General features: G+C 41.7%; 1 protein-coding gene and 1 long non-coding RNA gene across 6 annotated transcripts in view; one reads left to right on the top strand and one right to left on the bottom strand.

Annotated features, from left to right (window-relative positions):
- Pdk1 (Phosphoinositide-dependent kinase 1) overlaps positions 1-20,030 on the top strand; it is a 407,060-nt gene that overhangs the window by 229,041 nt on the left and 157,989 nt on the right. The gene's annotated exons all lie outside the window — the stretch shown is intronic.
- LOC138189057 (uncharacterized) overlaps positions 13,296-20,030 on the bottom strand; it is a 64,608-nt gene continuing 57,873 nt past the window's right edge. For both annotated transcript variants that reach the window (XR_011175871.1, XR_011175906.1), the window contains 2 exons: positions 15,202-15,383; positions 13,296-13,878 (listed from right to left, as the gene is read on the bottom strand). This is a non-coding gene — a long non-coding RNA (uncharacterized LOC138189057). The remainder of the gene's footprint in view (positions 13,879-15,201; positions 15,384-20,030) is intronic.

Below are 20,030 nucleotides of genomic sequence, written 5' to 3'. Positions count from 1 at the left end.
CCTAATATAATAAACATTATTTTTGCATTAGAGCTTCGCTCTAAACACTCGGAAGGAAATCTTGCAGAGAAACAGTAAATTTCGATTGGGTTCTTCGGCTGAAATTTCGCGTCGATTCTTCATCCATGAGACGGAGAGGCGCGCACGAAATCACCTTCGTTGTAATTGCTGTCCGTCTGGCCGGAAAAATTTAATTATGACGACGGCAACGTCGTCGTAACGGTGCGAGGTCGGTTATAACGGCGGACAGTAAAACTTTCCGCAGCTTCCAATTACGATATACTAATACCAGAGGCCGAGGAAGGGTAAGGAGAGCCAGGCTTTTCTAATAGCGTGGCGTAAAATTCAATTTTATGCCGGAGTAAACGCGATATCCGACGCGATTCACGCGGATAGTTTCGAAAGTTCGTTGGTAAAAAAACGCAATCGACCGGCATTGATCGACCGAAGTCTTCGATACAAATGTTCATCTCGCGTGACTTTAAATTAAAAACCACGCAGTGTTTCGACCGAGACCAAACCGATTTCGATCGCGACTTATCCGGCTAAGATAAAACAAAACTAAAGAAATGGATTTCCATACATTAACAGGTAGAAATTAGCAAATTTTGTTAATCAGTCATCTGTGTTTCGATTTACGAAGAAATCTAACTTTGTTTCGCAAACCTTTTTTTTTTATTTATTTATTTAATTCTTTACATTCACAATTTGTCCAGTTTGGACAGCGTGTGTAACAAAAAGTTTTGGCATCCAACGGAGTTTTTAAACTTAAAATAGGAACCTCTACGATCGCGATTTATTCGGTTTAATCGAAAGTAAAATGTGATTTATGCATAAATCTTCCGAAAACTCCGAGACGATCACTAGCTATATGCATAATAGCTTCTATTACGTATTCACCAACGATTCTATTCTGTGTTCCATTCGATAATCGTTTTAATTAATTCGTCACGTGACTAATTACGATTCCAACGATGTTTCTCGAATCTATTCACCACGATCGAAATCGTAATTCGAGGCATTATACTTCGCTATTGTATCTCTGTCGTAGTGCGTACGGTTCACTGACTTTCGTCGAAAGTGAAATTCATCGTCTATAAAAAGAACGACCATTGTATCGATCGATTTCTGGAAAAATACTCAATTTCCCGGTAATCGTGACTTTATTACGTATTCATTTATCAAGCTATGAAATATCGCTCATTAACGCAGCTGATTATGACTTTGTCGATACTTTCCGGGTTCATCGATAACAAAATCACAAAACTTCATTGTCGTTTCTTTTCCCGGACGTTTCTCTGTCAACAAGCTTTGGTAGAGAACTCTCGTGCAAAATTTCATGTAGACCATTCCTGACTACTTAGTATGCGACTCTATAACAATAACACGTTGCTCATAAAAAGTCGTAATTTCTGCTTGTTTACGTGAAGTGCGTAAGTTTCTCGTCGAACAACTAGTCCCGATTTTACCTGCTCGCATGACTCGCGCACGTAACTCGTTTACTGCGTCGTTTTAACGGGAACCAATCTACCAATCTACCCGAATCTCGAAGCGAATGTTCTCATGACTGTTTTCCAAATTGTTGTTGTTATTTGTCGACCGTTGCGGAAGACTCCGTAGATTTTATTACAGAACGTGATCAAGTATTAAGTTGTCGTAATCACACACCAAATGAAGTGAACTTTACACATGTAAAAACGAAAAACAAATTTCTAATAGATGGCGTGTAATTGCAATCCAGCTGTGTTCTTCCGTCCCTTTTTCCATACGATTTCTTTGAGTCAGAGGTAATGTAATAAGGTTAAAATTTGCCAACGCTTTGTACAGTTGTCCTACTGGACAAATTGTAAAATTTAAATAAATAAATAAAAAAAAAAAAAACTTTGTACAGTAAAATTTTATTTATTCGATACGAATGGGATACAAGACGTGCCGGAAAATTGGATCGATCGGATAGCAGCAATCCACTAGCTTTTCTTTCCTTCGCTGTTTATCATTTGTACAATCGGAATTAATTTTCGTACAACTGTCGGATAATAAAAATTCAGGAATATATTCGGTAAATCGGGAATTGTGATGACACCGGTTTGGATAAACGAAATTCTACTGTATTTTAACGCTCTCCTTTAACGGTACTGCGTCGATGTATTTGAACGATTCCACGCAAATGCTCAAATTTCCATAACGTACCATCGGCAAACCGCGAAACAAGCACGTAGAACACTGAATTCCTGCGAATCGGAGACACGTGGTGGAACTATGCACTGTGCAAGCCTCGTTCTTCCTTTGCACAGTTATCAACCAGCTAATCTCCCGCAGCATATATCAGAAATGAAAACGAAAGATTTTTAGCTGATTGTGAGTCTTTCGACTTGGCGTGCCCTTGACGGGGTAAGATAGAATTCAGCAACGAGCGGAAAAGAGTAGGAACAGCCGTAGACACCACGTGTGTCGTCTAGACGAGATTGCGAGAAGTTTATAGTCATGCTTGAAGTTATATTCGCCTCTGTCCTCCGTTCCACACTTGCAAGCCCCGTTTTTCTCCGTATCTCGCTTCGGCTTCGGATGACATCGACGTCTGTCCGGCATCACTACCACCCTGTAACACGAGAGGGCCGACTTCGTTCCTCTCACGGCGTGTCTTGTACGTTGCGACATTCGTCGCTGTTTCCTCGTCACTAACATTTTGGGAGATGCACGATAAATATCTAACTGTCCGGATACAGTGGATGCAGAGGATGTTTACGGGCGTTGCCTTCTTCGGAACGAAGAAGAAATTCCAAACGGTAGATAATTGTACGTAATTCGTGTTAACGAGAAATTTAAAGGGTTTTAATGTTTCGAGCAGAAGAGAAATTAGTTTCGTCATAGGTAGCGATTGACAGTAATTTTTCGGTGAATGTCTGTTGTTACGGTGGATTTACGTGAAACTTGTTTTATTTGTTGACGTGTTTCCATGCTAATCTCCTATTTATCATACATATCTCTATCCTTCAACGATTGGTCGTTAATTTTCTACATTTTGTACTACACTTTATAATACGGCTGGCAGCGGAAACGATCAACACATCAAACATAGAAAGAAGACTAAAAAGGAAACACCAAAGATCTCACAAAGGACATAACCTAACAAACACGAAGATGGTACCCCGCTGGGGGTAACCACTCACATGTTATATTATTACAACACCAAGATATAACATTTTACCAAATGTCCTACTGGACAAATTGTAAAATTTAAATAAATAAATAGAAAAAAAGAACTTTATAATACGATTTTTACGAATCAATAACGTTTACTCTCGTTTAACCATCGTGTGTCGCGCTCTGTTTTAAGAAATTCCGACGAGTCCCAATAACCTTGGTCCCAGGCAAGAAACCGTTGTTTTCCCTAACAATATCCATAGGCACTCGTAGAGCCACCTCGATCCCAATTTCCAGGAACAAAGTCGAAACACGAGGACCAGGTCCGCCGTTTCGTTCAACAAATCAAGCAACCCTGGAACACGGCGGTTCAGAGATCAAACGCGGGACTTCATTCTGAAAAAAGCAGAATGATTGGTCAGAAGAGGCTGAGTGTCTAGCTCGTAACTCGAAGCCGATGAATCACGACGTCGGCGCCTAAATTTCTGAAAGGGTTCCCGTCTAAATGGCGCTTGGGCCACTTCGGAGCAGGATGCTACAATACTACGCGTGAACAACCTGTTCGACCACGTTGGGCCGCGCACGTACAACACCATGAAAATCCATCGACGACGGCCCCTTTTTTCATTGAGTCTATGGCTCAAGTCACGTATCCTGGTGTTGCTTCTTGATCAGAGTCTCGTGAATACGCGTGTCCTCGATCACGTTCCGCGTGAACGCGGTGTAACGCTTCGCGGACGATCCGGAGCTGTGGTCGAACGCAATTTTGCGCGCCGCGGGAAAAACGCGTCTCGGTTTGATGTCGCAGATGAATCTTCGAAAGGTGGTTGGCTAGTCGCTCGAGTATGTTCGATAAAAACTATCGTTGGATTTGTTCCGTACTTTTTTCCAGCAAGTTCCTTTTGGAGCACTTCTTTCATAAAACATCTTGCAAGAATCTTACTTGTTAAGCTATGGTTACAGTGGATGTTCTGACAAACACGAATACGTATGCGAAGACTGCAGGAAACAACACGACAAGTTATACTTTTGATTTTTTACTGGACAGCAATTTTAAAATTCATTACGTTCAATTTTCAAATATTGTCTGTTTAAAAAATATTACTTGTCATGGTGATAAAACTCTGATCTTCGTATAGATCCTTACGACTGTGTGCATTCCGGACTGCGGTTGTTTCGTCCGTCAGATCGGTAGTTTGTCAGCATCCATCGTGATCATAATCTTACAAAGGTGGTCAAAGATATTCCTTCTAAAGGCTAAAATTCTTCCAGCCTATTTGTACGACATCGTTTGTGCGTTTGTGCAAGCTACGAGGTTTTATCGGATGTTAAATTAAATGGTGAAGGATAGAAGAGAGGCTAGAGGCGTAAAAAAAAAAAAAAGGTGAATAGGGGCTGCGTACTTGTGGGAGACTGTCGGTTCGCTTTGGGATCTTAATGAGGCCCGCCAGCTCCTAGTGGCTACTCTCTCGGATGGCAAACAGGACCTATGAGAGAATGGAACAGCTCGGGACACGGGTAAACAGGGTCCTAAATCAGCCGATATCCCACTATGGGATATCGTTATCGCACGATCTTCCGAGAGAAGCGTTTCTTCAATCGACTGGCCTGGAAGCTCAATGACGGACCGAAGGCTTTTCGGGACCCGCCATTGTACTCTGTTTTTCCAGTTCGTTCTTGGAAAAACTTGTAAAAGATTTCGAACGATTTATCATGGTTCTTTTAAATTGGCTGGTAAATTTCAAGATGCAAAGCGAGAGAAGCGTTTCGCATGTCATAACGGGCCTTTAACTTTAACGGATGTAGTTTCCTGTGGCTTTCTTTGTTCATCGACTGCAAATATTGGTATTTACCTTGAAACGGTAGTCTCGAAAAATTTTTTTTTTATTTAATTCTTTACATTCACAATTTGTCCAGTTTAGACATTTGGTAGAATTTATCTCGAAAATTTGTAGACATTTCGTTAAGCTACTATATCAAATACATTTTTTGTAACATAATTAGTAGTTATTATACGTTTCTTTTATTGAAAACAAAGATCCTCAAATTATAAAAAAGACTTACGCTTGTAAATAGAACTCGTCAACAAAAATATGGAAAATAGGAATGGAAGGAAAATTCGAAGATTCCTGGAAAAACGAGAAAAGCGATGAAAGAAGTAGAAAGGAGAAAGCTGAAGCGTATTATCGTGGGAAAGAGAGAAAGGAAGAGAGAAATTCTGAAGAAGTCGGCTTGGCTCTCGGATTCCTTTGTTTGGTCTACGCTCCGTTGCAACAGACGGATAAGAAACGACGTGCTAGCAGGCCGACAGAGTTTCTCGACTCTGCTGTCGGTTGGTGGTCCCTCACGAAGAGACGAATGGTATGCGGGAATCGTGGGTCCGTTTGCCGCGATGGAGAGAAAGGTGGGAGTCTCAAACGGGTCAGGTGGAGGGAGGCAGCGGGCCCGAACGGTTCCCATTCGAGCCACTCCGGCTCGGGGAAGGGAACGAAACCGTGGGGGTCTTGTGAATGAATCTACCTGCCCCTTCCTCTTGCTTCGTCGCTCGACACGGCGGTGCTTTTGGTCTGCACTCCGATTTCAACCTGGAATTCTCTTTTCCTTCTTTTTCTTCTTTTGTTTCTTTCCTTCTTTCTTTCTTTCTTTCTCGGTCTCTTTCCTCGTTTTTTTGGTGCTTTCTCTGTCTGCTCGACCCATCTCTCCGCTTCGTCAGTCGTCTCTTCCCGCGCGGCATTTCTCAGCCACTCGTTGTTCGTGGAATTTCGTTGTAAAGGTGATCGAAAGCGAAGATGGGCCTGCGAGGGAGAAACGCCTGCGTGGGTAGAACGTGTGAACACGAACCGGCACCCGATGCTCTTTCGAGCTCGGCTTAACGCGCCTTCCATTTTATGAATCGTGTAACTGTTAATGGAATATCACTGAATGAAATAGTTTCCCCATTTACCGATTTCGCCTATCCTAAAGTAAACATCGTAGATAGCTATCTTATTTTCAAACTAAGCTATCAGTATCTATGATAACGAATTAACTCGTAGTACTTCCTATCAGCTTCGAATTCCAAAATAACGAACAATCTCTTGCACAAGGGTTCGAGCTTTTCGAGATAAACGATCGGTCCATCGACATTCTACACTTGTACAACAACGGGGATCGGTCAAGCCGAAATTCCTTTGGCTCGTTCCCTTTCTTAAGCCTGTTTCCCATCAGACTTCTTGGTATTTGATGGTACAGCCGATGAACGGCGAGACCGGAGGCTCGTCAAAGAGGCTGCGTGGGTTGCGAATCGGTGGAAACGTGTGAACGGAGCCTGGTGAAGATTATAGAAGACACCTGTTGGTGGTCGTCGCAATTTCTCGTAAATCTGTCCGGCGTAAACGTTTCTCGACCGCTGTTATTGTATCGCCGGTGATTTGTGTTCGGTTATTTTTAAATTTTCTCTGGAATTTCCGATTTCTGACCCGTGTTTTCTTTCTTTCGTGTCCGTTTGTCCCTTGCGAAACTCATTCGAACCTCAAACATTACTCGTGTTTCCGTTTCCTGCTTGCCACTGTCGCGTATTTCATCCATTTGCTCCCTGCCACGAAACAGAAATTAATTTTCCCTCCGAGAAAAAACGGAAGGAAACGCGAATCTCGAGAAAAACGAAAGAGAGAAAGAGAGAGAGAGTCGATGGCAAATTGGACTAGCGAACGACGCGAAGTTTCCGGCAAATGGGGCTGAGATTAAAGAGACTTTTCCATCGTTTCCAGTTACCACCACCATCCTCTCCTGTTTCCAGTTCGATGTCGCGGACGCTTGTTCGAAAGGAAATTAATGAGCGTCGAATTTCCACGGCGTGTCTCGCTTGCTCCGTTTTCACAGAAATTATGCGCCAGTGATCGCATAATCCGTCGAGATGTCCGGTGCACGTGCACGAGAAGTCGTTTGCATTTCACGTCGAGCCCCTATCCTGGAAAAACAAGCGTTTCACGGGCTAGAAAGGAACGTCGCGTCGCATCGTGGCCGTTTGTTTGCGCGGGACTACCGTTGAAACGCATCGCCGAGCACTGTTGAAAAAAAATGCAAATCGACCCAAAAGGAAAGACACCAGTTTTTCCTCGCTCCAACATAGTAAGGAACTGTTTGGCAATCGGCTGCCCGTACTCTCTTGTTCATTCCATCTTCCCTTCTGTTCTCTCTTTCTTCTTTCTTTGCTCCCTTTTCAAACCATGTTACCCGATGGAGCAGCGACCTAATCTCCATTTTCCAGCGTCAACCGGCGTGTTCTTTTCAAGATCGTGAATTATGGACCGGCACGAAAAGCTGCTACATACACACCGGCGCGTTGCGCGCGGACCTAACTAAATGGTAATCGACGACGATTTATCTTCGGGTTCAATCGCGCTTACCGCTGCATCCCGACTTCACCCCCGGACTATTCCACGTCATTGTTCGATCTGTGTAAGAGGCACCTGCCACTTGTTGAACCCTTGAAAAACAGAAAACTCTCCGTGTCCCGTTGAGAAATCCGTCGCCGGTGCCGGCCGTGTATTTCCGTCAGGGTTGAAATCGAAACTCTCTCCGACTCTCGTTCGCTCGAGACGATGGATTTTCGTCGAGAGGCGGGCATCCCTTTCCAATTTGTTTAGAGAACACGTAGATTTTTCGTTAAAGAGGACGCCGTTGGTGTAATCGACCGAATCGAAACTCCTGCGTGTCGAAAAATCGTTGGTTCTAGAATTTTATTTTTCCTCGCATCGATGTTCCGTTTATTATAATCTAGATATCGAGAGAAACTTTGAACAGCTGGAAAGCGCAGAATAATACAACAGTTACACGTATTTTTCCCGGGCATAGCGTATGACTATTCATCCGCGTCTCGGCAGGTACGAGATTCGCGATTCAAAAGACCGGAAGACGTTTTATTTCCGATAATTGGCAATCGTCGGGCCGAGATCATTCGGAATGCAACGATGTTAATCAATATCACGGGGTGGCCAGTCAGTGGTGAAAAGTTTCCATCGAGGTATTTTAACGATCTTCCGTGAACTCGCGATCTTATTAAACGAGCTCGAGGGGTCTTATTAAAATTTCTTCGCCGACGCGGCTGGAAACAGCATCAACCGAGGATACTCGTTGAGTAGAATTCTGGACGTTTAATTCCAGATAATTGCTACCACGTACACCGACTTTGAAGCGAAACTTCAAATTACCGGGTCTTCTCGTGCCTCTTTCACCCCTTAAGAACCGTTACTCCTTCGAGTAGCGTTGTTCATTGTCAAACATCTCCCGGTCGATACATTTTTCTTCCTTCGATATACTTTGCCACCAACGACGAATCTTATACGAATCTTCTTATTCAGCTGCTTGAAAATTAAAAATTAAATGCAATTTTTTTTTATTTTGTGTTTATCCATACCTGCTATTTACTATGCTCGTCGTCATTAATGTTGTTACGTCGGGTGACCCTCTACCTAGACTAGGCCATACACCGCGGGCCAGACAGGAACCAGATGTCCGCTCATCCTTACTGCTTACTTAGTCTTAAGGACCCATCATAAATCCCAATAATTTGCTAGCTAAGGTTCTTGAAACCTCATACTGCCCTGACTTTCCTGACCAAAAATGTCATGAACAAATTCGATGGTCCCGTGCGCTAGACACACCCATCGCTAGCTTTCCTCCGACACAGCATTGTTACTATACTTCACTTCTACACCGCTAGAAAAGTCAACTTTATTTATTCTACAAAGTGTAACTCACGTCATCTATCTAAGTCGGTTTCTCGGGATTACCGAACATTCACTTCCTCTATTAAGTATCCTCTAGTGCTACGTCCACTAACATACTAAATTCAACTATAAGGGCCTTGCTCTATTGTGCATATCTATCTTATCTTCGTGCGACAAATTGTCATCTACGATTTATACCTACTCAATAGTGTACCTCATAAGTGTTGGAAATAAAAACCTTATAACCCTGTGAATCACAGTGTTATATTAACTTAATCACCCCTATTATCTTAACGGAAATCAAGGGATCGATCAACTCATGGTGTCGATTATTATAATCGTAACGGGAATTTACGACTCCCGTTGACGTCTCTCCCCGCGATTGGTCGAAAATACAAATGTTGTTGTCAGTGGTTAATATCGAGAAAATATTTTTCTCTTCCAAGGGTCGAAGAATGGGAAGAATCTATTAGACATTGTTTACACAATTATGGTTATGATTTAAGAGTCGTTGAAATGTCTCTGGCGGTATTTAAGAAACCCAACAGTAGGCTACTGGTATTTGGAAAGTTTCTAGACGGTCGAGGAAAATTTATGGCGGGTTTATACGGCCGATTCAGAAAATATTGTTTCCTGCAGCGGTGACACGAGCGTCGCGGAAGTCGATAAGCTTGAAAAACGACTCGCGAGTCTCTGTGGCCCGTTTCGTCATTCCGAATCTTTGCTACGTGGAAGTGGCTGCTATTTGGCTGCTGAGAAAGAAGTGGCGCGAGTAAGTGGAATTTCCAGTAGGCTAAAAGTTGTCTCGTCGAAAGGGCAGTCGTCGAAAAGGACGAAAGTTTCACTCGATGGTGCATGAACCGATCGGTCCGAATCATTTCTCACGAACGCGTGCTGAGATCATTCCTTCCTTCGACAGTCTCGATATCTGTGCAAGCTATAGAAGAGAAATATTTTCAAAGAGAATGGGAATAATCGAAAGTAGCAGAAAAATAAACAGAATGTAAATTGTGGTCTAACATAAGTCATTGAGGAATAAATGAAGACATCGTCAACAAACAGTTAGAAGTTAATCATTATTAACAAGAATATTCGAGTTCGCAAGTATAAATCTAACAACGGGAGTTATTTGCTATGAAAAATCTATTGAAGCGATGACAGAACAAATGTATAAGTAGACACGTTCCGATATCGCCTATTACTGACACGCTCGACTCTCAAGATGTCGGTTGTTGTACATGCGAGGTCCTGCTAAGAATTAATGACTTACAAGTAGAAGAACAGAATGTCTCCGAGACAGTTTTCAATTAAGAACGCTGTATTTCCTTCGACGAGCTCTGTCAACCATCTTGTCGTATTGAATATTGCATAAGAGACAACGATTATGAATCGTACATTGAAATTGGTTAAAGTCGATATTTATGATATTAACTGATGATTGGAATACCTACATTGAACAATCTCAACCAACTTATACGCTCGTTGATACGCAAATATACAAATGTTTCTTCGTACAGTTTCTTATAAACAGCTCCCTCGATGTATCTACCGTAAGTTAAAGAATGCCAGGATTCTACGATTTTATTAGTTCGTTACCTAGTAACAACAATGCTACGTTGTTCCAAAGAAATACCAAACACTTTTCCAAACAGTCTTTCAAAAAAGGACGTTCCATGTTACGGTTTGGTACTGGCTAACCAGTCGAAGCTCTAAACTCAGCATAGAAAATAAACTAAAAATCAACAAAACGATAATGAAACCAATTTGGACGTACGGAATACCACTATGGGGGACAGCAGCCGTAAGCCACATAAATAAACTAAAGTCGCCACAATCGAAGATACTGAGAACAATAGTCAACGTTCCATGGTATGTCAGAAACGAGGATATACGCAAAGACTTAAAAATACCGACGGTCAAAGAAGAAATCGGCAGGTACGCAGAAGAATACAAGGAAAGAACGGCAATACATGCAAACCAGCTGGTTGCTGAAACGAGTAAAATTCTCATAGAAAGAAGACTAAAAAGAAAACACCCTACTGACTTGACTAAAGAAATAAAATAGTCAAACTCGAAGATTCTACCAAATGTCCAAACTGGACAAATTGTGAATGTAAATAATTAAATAAAAAAAAAAAAAAACTCGAAGATGGTATCCCGCTGGGGGTTGCCATCCACGTGTTATTTAGCAATTAGTTAGAAAAATTTACCAAATGTCCAACTGGACAAATTGTAAAGTACAAATTAAATAAAAAAAAAAAATATTGCGGTTTCTAATCAGCTCCGAGACTCTACGTGCATAATCTGTCACATCGTAGCTTAGTTTTGCTTCGACGATGCAAACAACTATTTTACTTAACTTGCCCGCCCCAGAACGCACGACCGTCACATCGAATTCTCCTCCCTGCAAAAATTTTGTTTGCCTTGCTGTCAGATCTCGAGATTGAACTCGAGGACTATCGAGCCAGCATAAATCATGCACGGTGCGAATTCTTTTCCCTTTTTCTCTGGGATGGAAATTGTGGAAAGATCGAACAACTTTTGTCCGGTCGAGACGGATAGCCGTTGTAAGAAACTTTTAACGAAAAAGCTGCCACGAAATTTTAGTTGGTTGTTCTTTAAGAGGAATTGAATACAAACATGATTTTTTTAGGGAAACAAGAGCAACGTTACTCGTTGAAAATTAATCGACGCTGTAGAAAAGGAGAACTTTCCAAGATGCATAAAATATCATGGTAGAACGATTAAAGTACAAAATAACTGTGCTAACTTTAAAAATTTGATGTTCAACCAGCCACAGAAATTTTTCCAAACGAGTAGACGGAAGTTCACCAAGACGTTTCGAGTGTTTCGTCCAACACGTGCAACCAGATTTTCTATAACGCCTCGTTCCTTGATTCCCTGCGTTCCTTAGTTTGAAACGGGACGTCGGAGCAACAGGATGTAGGAAAATGTGAATCGCTGAAGCGTTACCAGTGGCCACCGCAAATTACGATTATTCCTGGCGTTTCCACCGAATCGTCAAATCGTAAACGTTGTTTACAGGATGTGACGTAACGAGAATGCTATTATTCGCGGCGATATTACCAGTTACCTCCGTATTCCCTTCTTTGTTTCTCCTGTGCGTTCGTCCGGTCGCTTCTTCTCCTCTGTTTTCTTCCTTTCCTCAGGTGATTCGCGGCCAGGATGCATCGGCTTGTCAACGGCTAACGGTATTACACGTACGCCGTTGCAGAAGCGAAAGGCAGAGAGAAAGAGAAAAAGACAGAGAGGGAGAGAGAGGGAAGAGGAGAAAAAGAAAGAAAAAGAAGGAGAGGAAAAAAACAGAGGAAAGAAGACGACGTAGCTTCCTGCTTCTTTCCGCAATTTCCGCGTCGGAATCGCGGCTGATTATCATGCCCGGCGCGGTGCCAGGCCGACAATGAGAGGAAAATAATTAAGCGATGAACGATAATTAAGTGGTGAAACGTGTATTCCGGGCAGAGGCTCGTTTCCTCCGTCGACCGTGGCCGACCGGAGGAACGCGTTCCTCGTGGATCGGCCTCAAACCTCCATTCCCAGCCGGCGTTTTCCTCCGTGCGCCGTTTCCGGGAAACGGTGGATTCCCCGATCGATCGCCGATCTCTTAATTGCCGCGTAGCAGTCCCGTGTTCGCGCGCGATTCGGTCTTTTCTCACGGTTTCTTGCCTTTATGTACTCATGATCGAGCAGATGTTGCACCGGGATCGAAGGGGATTCGAGGTTCCAGCGATGATGCTCGTGAACTCGCCGCGATGGGAGAAACCTGTTGATGGGAGAACGCGCGTTCAGATATTATGAGAGAGTTCTGTTGTTTTCGAATGTTGCGCAGTATCTTATGAAATTAGGATCAGATTCTTGATTATGATGCTTTCGACCGGTGTTTTCAAGTCCGTATGCTTTCAAAGCGACGAACGAACTTATTGTTCGAAGAATTCTTCGAACTGTTGTTCCAAAGGCGTAAGAACTCTGCCTGCAGCGCTTCAAAGAACAATCCATCTCGCTACAGGAGTCCATTTTTTTTTTTTTTTTTTTTTTTATTTAGTTCTTACAAACACCGAAACCCCCTAATCACTGGACTACTTGATACGTCGGACCAGATCCGCAGGCTGAAGAGACACTACCCGCTGGACCTAAACACTAGATTTAATTAGATATTTATATTAAGTAATATTTATTTATCTACAACACTTACTTATAAACTATATTAAGTAATATTTACTTACTTATAACAATTACTTATAAATTATACTTATCTATAATAAGTATTAACTTATTATAAATAATTAGCCATGTCACTGCGCCACGCCAGAAAAAATTACTGAAAATTCTCAATGCCAGAATTGATTGTAAATTTCAATAAATAAAAAAAAAAAATTTAGTTGTTTACATTCACAATTTGTCCGATTTGGTAGAATTGGGATTCCATTGACGATCCTTTGTGCCTTCACAAAAGAAATCAGGGAGTAGCTTCGACGACCGTAACAAGGACTTCAGAAAGTCTTGGTCTAGCAAAATTCGAACCTAAAACAACACTCCGTTTTCTGCCAATAATTTACAACCGCGTGTCTCACGGTGGTCCAGTAACGTAAATTCCTCCTTCAAATTTCCAAAGTGGTAGCTTGTACTTCTAGGAAGGTTCTGTCATTAGTCTTTTATGTCAATAGATTAGAAAAGAACGCCGCCTCCGTATTTGCCTGCCTTCTTTCCCAAAGTCTGCTTTGTCCCTTTCGGTTTGTCCTTTTGCTATCTATTCTCACACCGTATCCCGCTCTCTCGCCACAGGATTATTTCAGCAACAAAGCATTTTTCCATCGCGTCTTCCGAAACCATCGTTATCCTTAAGCTCGGAAAATCGCCCGGGGAAACGCGCGCGAAGATACAACGTTAAACGATGATTCTTAAAAACGGATCCGCCAGATTAAACGATGCCGCAAGCCACGAGTTGTTCGTTCTTCCAATCCGGTTGCAGCACCAAGAGCTTCTTTTTCAGGAATTTTCCAATCTGAAACGTGAATTGGATTTGATAGGGTGCTAAGTTTTGATCACGGATTCTTGAAATTGCAAGGGTAAAAATCATAGTAATATGAAGCAAATCATTGCTGTGTTTCGTACAGTAGTGTTCTGCGTTTACTATTGCAAAAAATTCATTTTGTTCTTTCAAACTCTAAAAAGCTACCGCGACAGAGAATGAAATTAAGAGACGAGGCACCTGATTTTTAGCTCGTCAATTATACCTATCTTCGATTTAATATCTTATTCGCTAGTAGATAGATAGTATTGTTATTGTTTTCTTTTAGCATCTTGAACGGAATTCCCATTAGTAATAAATCAGCAGCGTAGCAATGAAATGTAAGTGGCATTTACAGAAACTAAATTATACTTTCATCTATCTACTTTATTTTACTGCCCCGTAAAACGTGAGTTATTTTGGGTAGTATCGTAGATCACTAATGACCAGAGTGATACGTGAAACGCCGACGAAAATAGTTCTTATGTTCCTCGTTGTTGTATTTATTATAGATATCCTCGACGCTAACAAGGAAAACTACGACAATAAAGAAAACAAAAGTCGAAGGACTTTTCATGGCGCCATCGCGTAGATTAGCAAAAAGTTAGATCATACTGCACCGAAGTGTAAATTGCATTTTGCGTCGTCATTTAGCCGATTACAGGTGTGTTATGGACAGCTACGCCTGATTCCAGTCGTAGTTTTTATCGTGCAGACGATAAGAAGAACGACCTTTAAGAGTTCCTCGTTAAAGTTAGAACGATCGTGAAAAAAGATTCACAATAATTAGCATCGTTACAAATGTCAGATGTTGGAAGCCGTCTGATGCTTTAAAACGATAATTATCTAAATAACATTGATACGAAGTAGAAGATCCTTGAAAAGTTTGATAATGATCATCGATGAATATTAAATTTACTATACACTCCAGGTTCAAGATTAGAGAATCTTCGAATCCCGTTTTAAATCCAATTTCTTCGTGACTTAGGCTTTTTTCCTAATGGCTTTGAGTTGCTATTATACTTCGATAGAGTCATTGTTCTATATTTTTACTCAGATTTTTCTTTACAAAACAGCTAACGTTTCTGCCAAGCGAAAAGTATGCAGTAATTTAAATTGTAGATAGAACTATATTTACTCGAGGCATTAATGTGAACAAAATGTTAATTAGCGGCCGCTTATCTAAACTTCTAAACGTGAATTTCTGTTATGGCAACGAGAGATCGTGGACAACAAGGAGAATCAGTAAACAACAACTACATGAACTTCGGTTATATGAAGTGTTCGTTTCCCAAGGGTTCGGATAAATGGACTTACATATATCGTATCAGCATTGCACCGTTGAGCGTGTGGCGTTTCAAAACAGCAAACGTTAGAGGGCCAAATAAAAATAGAGAGATCCGTGTTGGCCGGATAAGAAAGGTCTGTGTCCAATGTATACACGCAACCGCGGATGTTAATAGGCACGTCATCGGGCGGAGCGCGCGAAGCCGGCTGAACTGTAAATAAAAGAGAATGTTCATTACGGGTAGAGGGAACCGGCTTAACGACACCTGTTGGACACAGTCGTTTTCCTGTTTTGTTGGTCAGCTCGAGAAGAAAACGGCCAGCTAAATGCCGAGGCTCGCGTATCGCGTCGCTTCTTGTCAACACCGCGCTCGAAATAGCACGCGCAAAAAGGTGAACGCGCGCTGTGAACGCGACCAATTGCCTCGCGTACTTCACCCACCGATACAATCTAATGAATAACACTGCGAATTTGTCTTCATTGCCACTATTAAGCGTTCTTACGTTCCTTATTAAAAATTCTTAACCATTTAACCTTTTGAAGACTAAAAAGAAAACACCCTACTGACCTGACTAAAGAAATAAAATAGTCTAACTCGAAGATGGTATCCGGCTGGGGGTAGCCATCCACATGTTATTTAGCAATTAAGTTAGAAAAATTTACCAAATGTCCAGCTGGACAAATTGTAAAGTACAAATTAAATAATAATAAAAAAAATTATCCTTTTGTTCCAACACAGGCTATTAGACTCTTTTATTTTTGCAATTACGTATAACATGTAAGTGTTGCAGTATCGCTTTCATTCTAATTAATACTCAAGTTCATTTTCTCCTGTGATCTTCCTATAAAATATCTAAAAGTCCGTGTTAAAGATTGCTGGGTCTGATGTCAAAACCTTAGTTGAAAGATAACTTCCTTGTACAAGCGTTAAAATAGTGATAGTGGATAAGAAGATTCTATTAAAAGGTAGATGAACATCCGTGGTTTAAAATCGACAGGATCAAAGGTTCGAAAGTGCCGCTTGACTTTCCAATTAATTATTCATTTCTTGACTGACGAGCAACACTATGGTAAAAAATTAGAGGCTACAATATTAAGTATCTCGACGAACCACGATAATTCGTTTCCTGTGAATTCACTTGGCAAAACGCGCTATCTGCATTCGCAGTTGTACGCCGCGCTCGCTGACAGCTTTAATTGCCACAGCCCAGCGCGGCGTCGCATCGGTTTCCTGATATCGGCTCACCGAACGAAGGAAACGAAAACGAAGAGACTTCGACGTCAACACTTATCGTGCTCGCGATAACAATTAACCGGTTAATTCTCGAGCCTGGCGATAATTCGCGGCCGATAACGGTACTTCCACTAATCGGATAACCCAAGTAATGATTTCTTTCCTTAAAAAAAGCAACAGTACCGTAAGAGCTAAAAATAATTTCCGAAGCGATCCTTTTAGTTTCTTCATCCTAATCAGATTTTTACGCTTCAGCTTCACGCTTTGATCATTCATCTTAACGTTTTTTATCATCGTTAAATTTTCTGGATGTTCGTCTCCCTCTACGATTCTATAAAATGTACCAGTTATGCGACTATTTTAGAAAACAGATTTTTCGTATCGTGACCACGAAATAGTCGATCATTCTGATCTACTGATCATTGTGAAACGACGTTCTGTATAGAGTCGCTGACACTGACGAACCTTCAGAAACTGTAGCTTCGCAATCTAGAACCTCTAACCTTATAAATTTATTCTGTCACTATTAACGCGCAAAAACGCAGGTGAAACCTGTAGTTGCGTAAATCGACGGAGGTAAAAGTTGGCTTCCGCGATATTTGCGTATTGCAGTGATCGTAAATAGACGTAGAGATTTTTGCTGGCCGACCGAAAACTCTAAAGCATATTGTCGTTAGTAGCCACGATAATACCAACCAGTAGCTTGGCGACAATAACGAAACTGGCAGCGCACGTTTTGACGTAGCTGAGTGACGCAATCGAACGAGGAAAAAGTCGCGAAATACTCGCAAGCACGAGCTCACTTTAGATTTACATCTGAAATTATAATGGATGTTCCTTCGAAGAACCAATGATCGAGGAAGTTTGGCATTTTCAAACGATGGTATCGAACGTTTCATAACGTGACCAGGAACGCGTGAGATCAGCTTCAACCTCGAGAAAGCACGATGAGCTGCCGGCGTCATTCGGTGGATTCTGGGATTTACGTATTTGTCACTGTTACAAAATCGTCGAGATCGAACGAAAACAACAGGGAGAAATCGTTGATTCGCAGGTAGCTAATTTGTCTTCGCGAATTTCTGCGAACACGATCGAGCAGCTTGGCTCGAGAACACTGGCACCTTGTACGGCCGCTTTCCGCGAATCGCAAGAGTAATTGACAGATGTCGGAATATTTGAATATTTATCTACTAGCAGTTTTATTATCTGATCACAAGGTATAAAGGATTTCTCAAAGAAGGATGTAGTGCTCGATAAACTTGTAACACAAGTTAATCCTCTTTGAATTTAGTCTTTTGTAAGACTTTGGACTTTGAAATAGAAAGCGCGATGACGAACACCTGTTAGAATAAAGTCATTAGTCCGGTAAAGTCATTGAAGAGCCGACAAAGCAAACAGGTTAAATATCATTCCTCAGGAGCACCAACGCCGGCATTGAATAATCCAAGAGAAAAGTGAGTTTCTGTTTGTGTGAACGAAGTAACCTTCCTTTCCACCGTGACAAAAATTCGTATACGAATAGCGCGCAAAACGCGCTTATAAATATGCATCTTGTTTGTCGAATAGATACGCGCGCTTCAAACAAAGTTCCCAGAAAGGTAATTAACGAAAATGGTTCGCGTTTATCGCATCCTTCGTCGTTATCGAAAACGTACCTATCGGATCTTGCCTCTTTTACTCAAGTATGTTACGTTGTTTTCATAGATTATACTCGTGGCAAGTGATTTCGCAACTTGTCAAGGTTTACGACCGGCGAGAAAACCGCTCGTCAGTCGGACGTTACATGAAATTCGTTGTTTTACGAAGGACGAATGTCTTTTTTGACAGGCAGCGTTTTCGTCGAATATCATCTACGAAGCGCTAATTTTTGATCTTTGAAGCTTTTCAAAATTCCAAATTTTTATCCTAGAAAAGTGGTTTAAAATTACACGATATTCCAAGTTTACAAATGGTCCGAAGAACGGGCAAGATCTAAAAGTCTTTAAAAGATTTGTATGTAGATCGTTCAGAAATCGTGTTAGGAGGAAGGAAGATATCTTACGAGGAAAGTCCGTAACTAGTTTCGCGATACAGAACGTCTAAAGATTAGACCGTGAAGGAGGAAAAAAATGTACTTTCCTCAAAACTAATAATATGCCCGAGATAAGAAACACTTCCGCGAAGGAAACGCGGTTTCCACGAGATCGTTCTGGCCAATTACGATTCCGCAAATATCCCCTGTGATGATGTTTCTTGGAAAATCTTTCGCTAATGCTAATTATTTCGGTTTCCAGAGATCAGTATGAAAGCATCGCGTGTAAATTTATATACGTTCAGACAAAGCTTGTACAACGTACCGTGTCGTTTATTTATACACATCTACCTAACCTGAAAAAAAATTTCCTCGTTTCTTTATTACCTATATGATAAAGACACGCTGACAATGAGGCTCCATAAATAATAATTGTCACAAGGGGGAAAGCGTTATTTATTTTTTTATCTTCGTAAGCGGAAACGTCATACAAACGCAACTTCGATGTTCTCTATGTAAGAGCGTAAACGTAATGCGTATCGATAACTCGTTTTATGCGGGTATTTTGAAAGGCGCGATATGTTTCTGCACAGTATAAGGATGAAGAAATTCCTTCGATGCAACGCGTATTTTTGAAATTTGCACGTAAATACTTCCGCAAAGTGATCGATCGAAGTCATAAAGACTCGTTTGATCACTTGTTCCACGCCTCACGATCGTTTTAAAAATCAGCCGTTTACCAACGAAACCTGCTCCAAGCTTTCGAAAGCTTCGTTTCACGACAAGCAAGAAGGAGCATAGAAATACCTTAAGAGACAACGCCTAATTCTGTCCCATTGGAAAGAACAGCTTAATAGAACGAGAATCCAAGAGATGTTCCCGGTGCGATAACGCGGGAATTTCTTCGTTTCCCTCGAGTTGGGACAGCGATTGCGTAACCGCGGGCGTGAAGGAATCTCTTGCAGCTATTTCGAGTGGCGAGACTTTAACGAGCGGATAGGCGGCCGGTTAATTTGAAACGGCAGCTAATCACGAGCGGGCCAGCCGGTACGTATCGTTTCGCGAGAGCAGGAAACCGCTCGGCCGCGGAGAACGCGCGCGAACAGCGAGCACGCCACGGAGCGGAGCCGGATTCCGCGCGTGCCTTTCAAGGTCCCCGCGAACGCGGATTCCTCGATATACGCGGCCAGACAGGAAACAGCGTCTCTCTAACTGACAGCCTCTTTTCTATTTTCTTTTTTATTCACCGTTTCAACTAGTTTGCGTTCGATACACCATGCCTACCGAACGGGTAAACGATTTCTTTTATCGACGCTCTGTTTCTTTTCTCTAAATTTTTATATGTTTCTGCGAGGTGACCATCGGAATTTTCTGATTACTTTTCCTGATTACCTTCGAATGAAAAGTCGAAGATACACATGGAATTTTCGCTACAAAGTGTATTTGATTAACTGTAGATCCTTGAGTTACTACATACGAATTTCTCAAGAAGTCTACTTTCACGGTTTGCGTAGAATCGATTGTAAACATTTCATATACACAGCCGACAGGTCCTAATTAACAGAAATAATAAGCTGGAAGCTCGTATCGAAGAGAATAAGTCAGACATTGAG

Source organism: Bombus flavifrons, chromosome 1 (genome assembly GCF_040668555.2).
Source record: "Bombus flavifrons isolate JBK064 chromosome 1, iyBomFlav1_principal, whole genome shotgun sequence".
Lineage (NCBI taxonomy): Eukaryota > Metazoa > Arthropoda > Insecta > Hymenoptera > Apidae > Bombus > Bombus flavifrons.
This window is presented reverse-complemented; position numbering and strand designations above follow the sequence as displayed.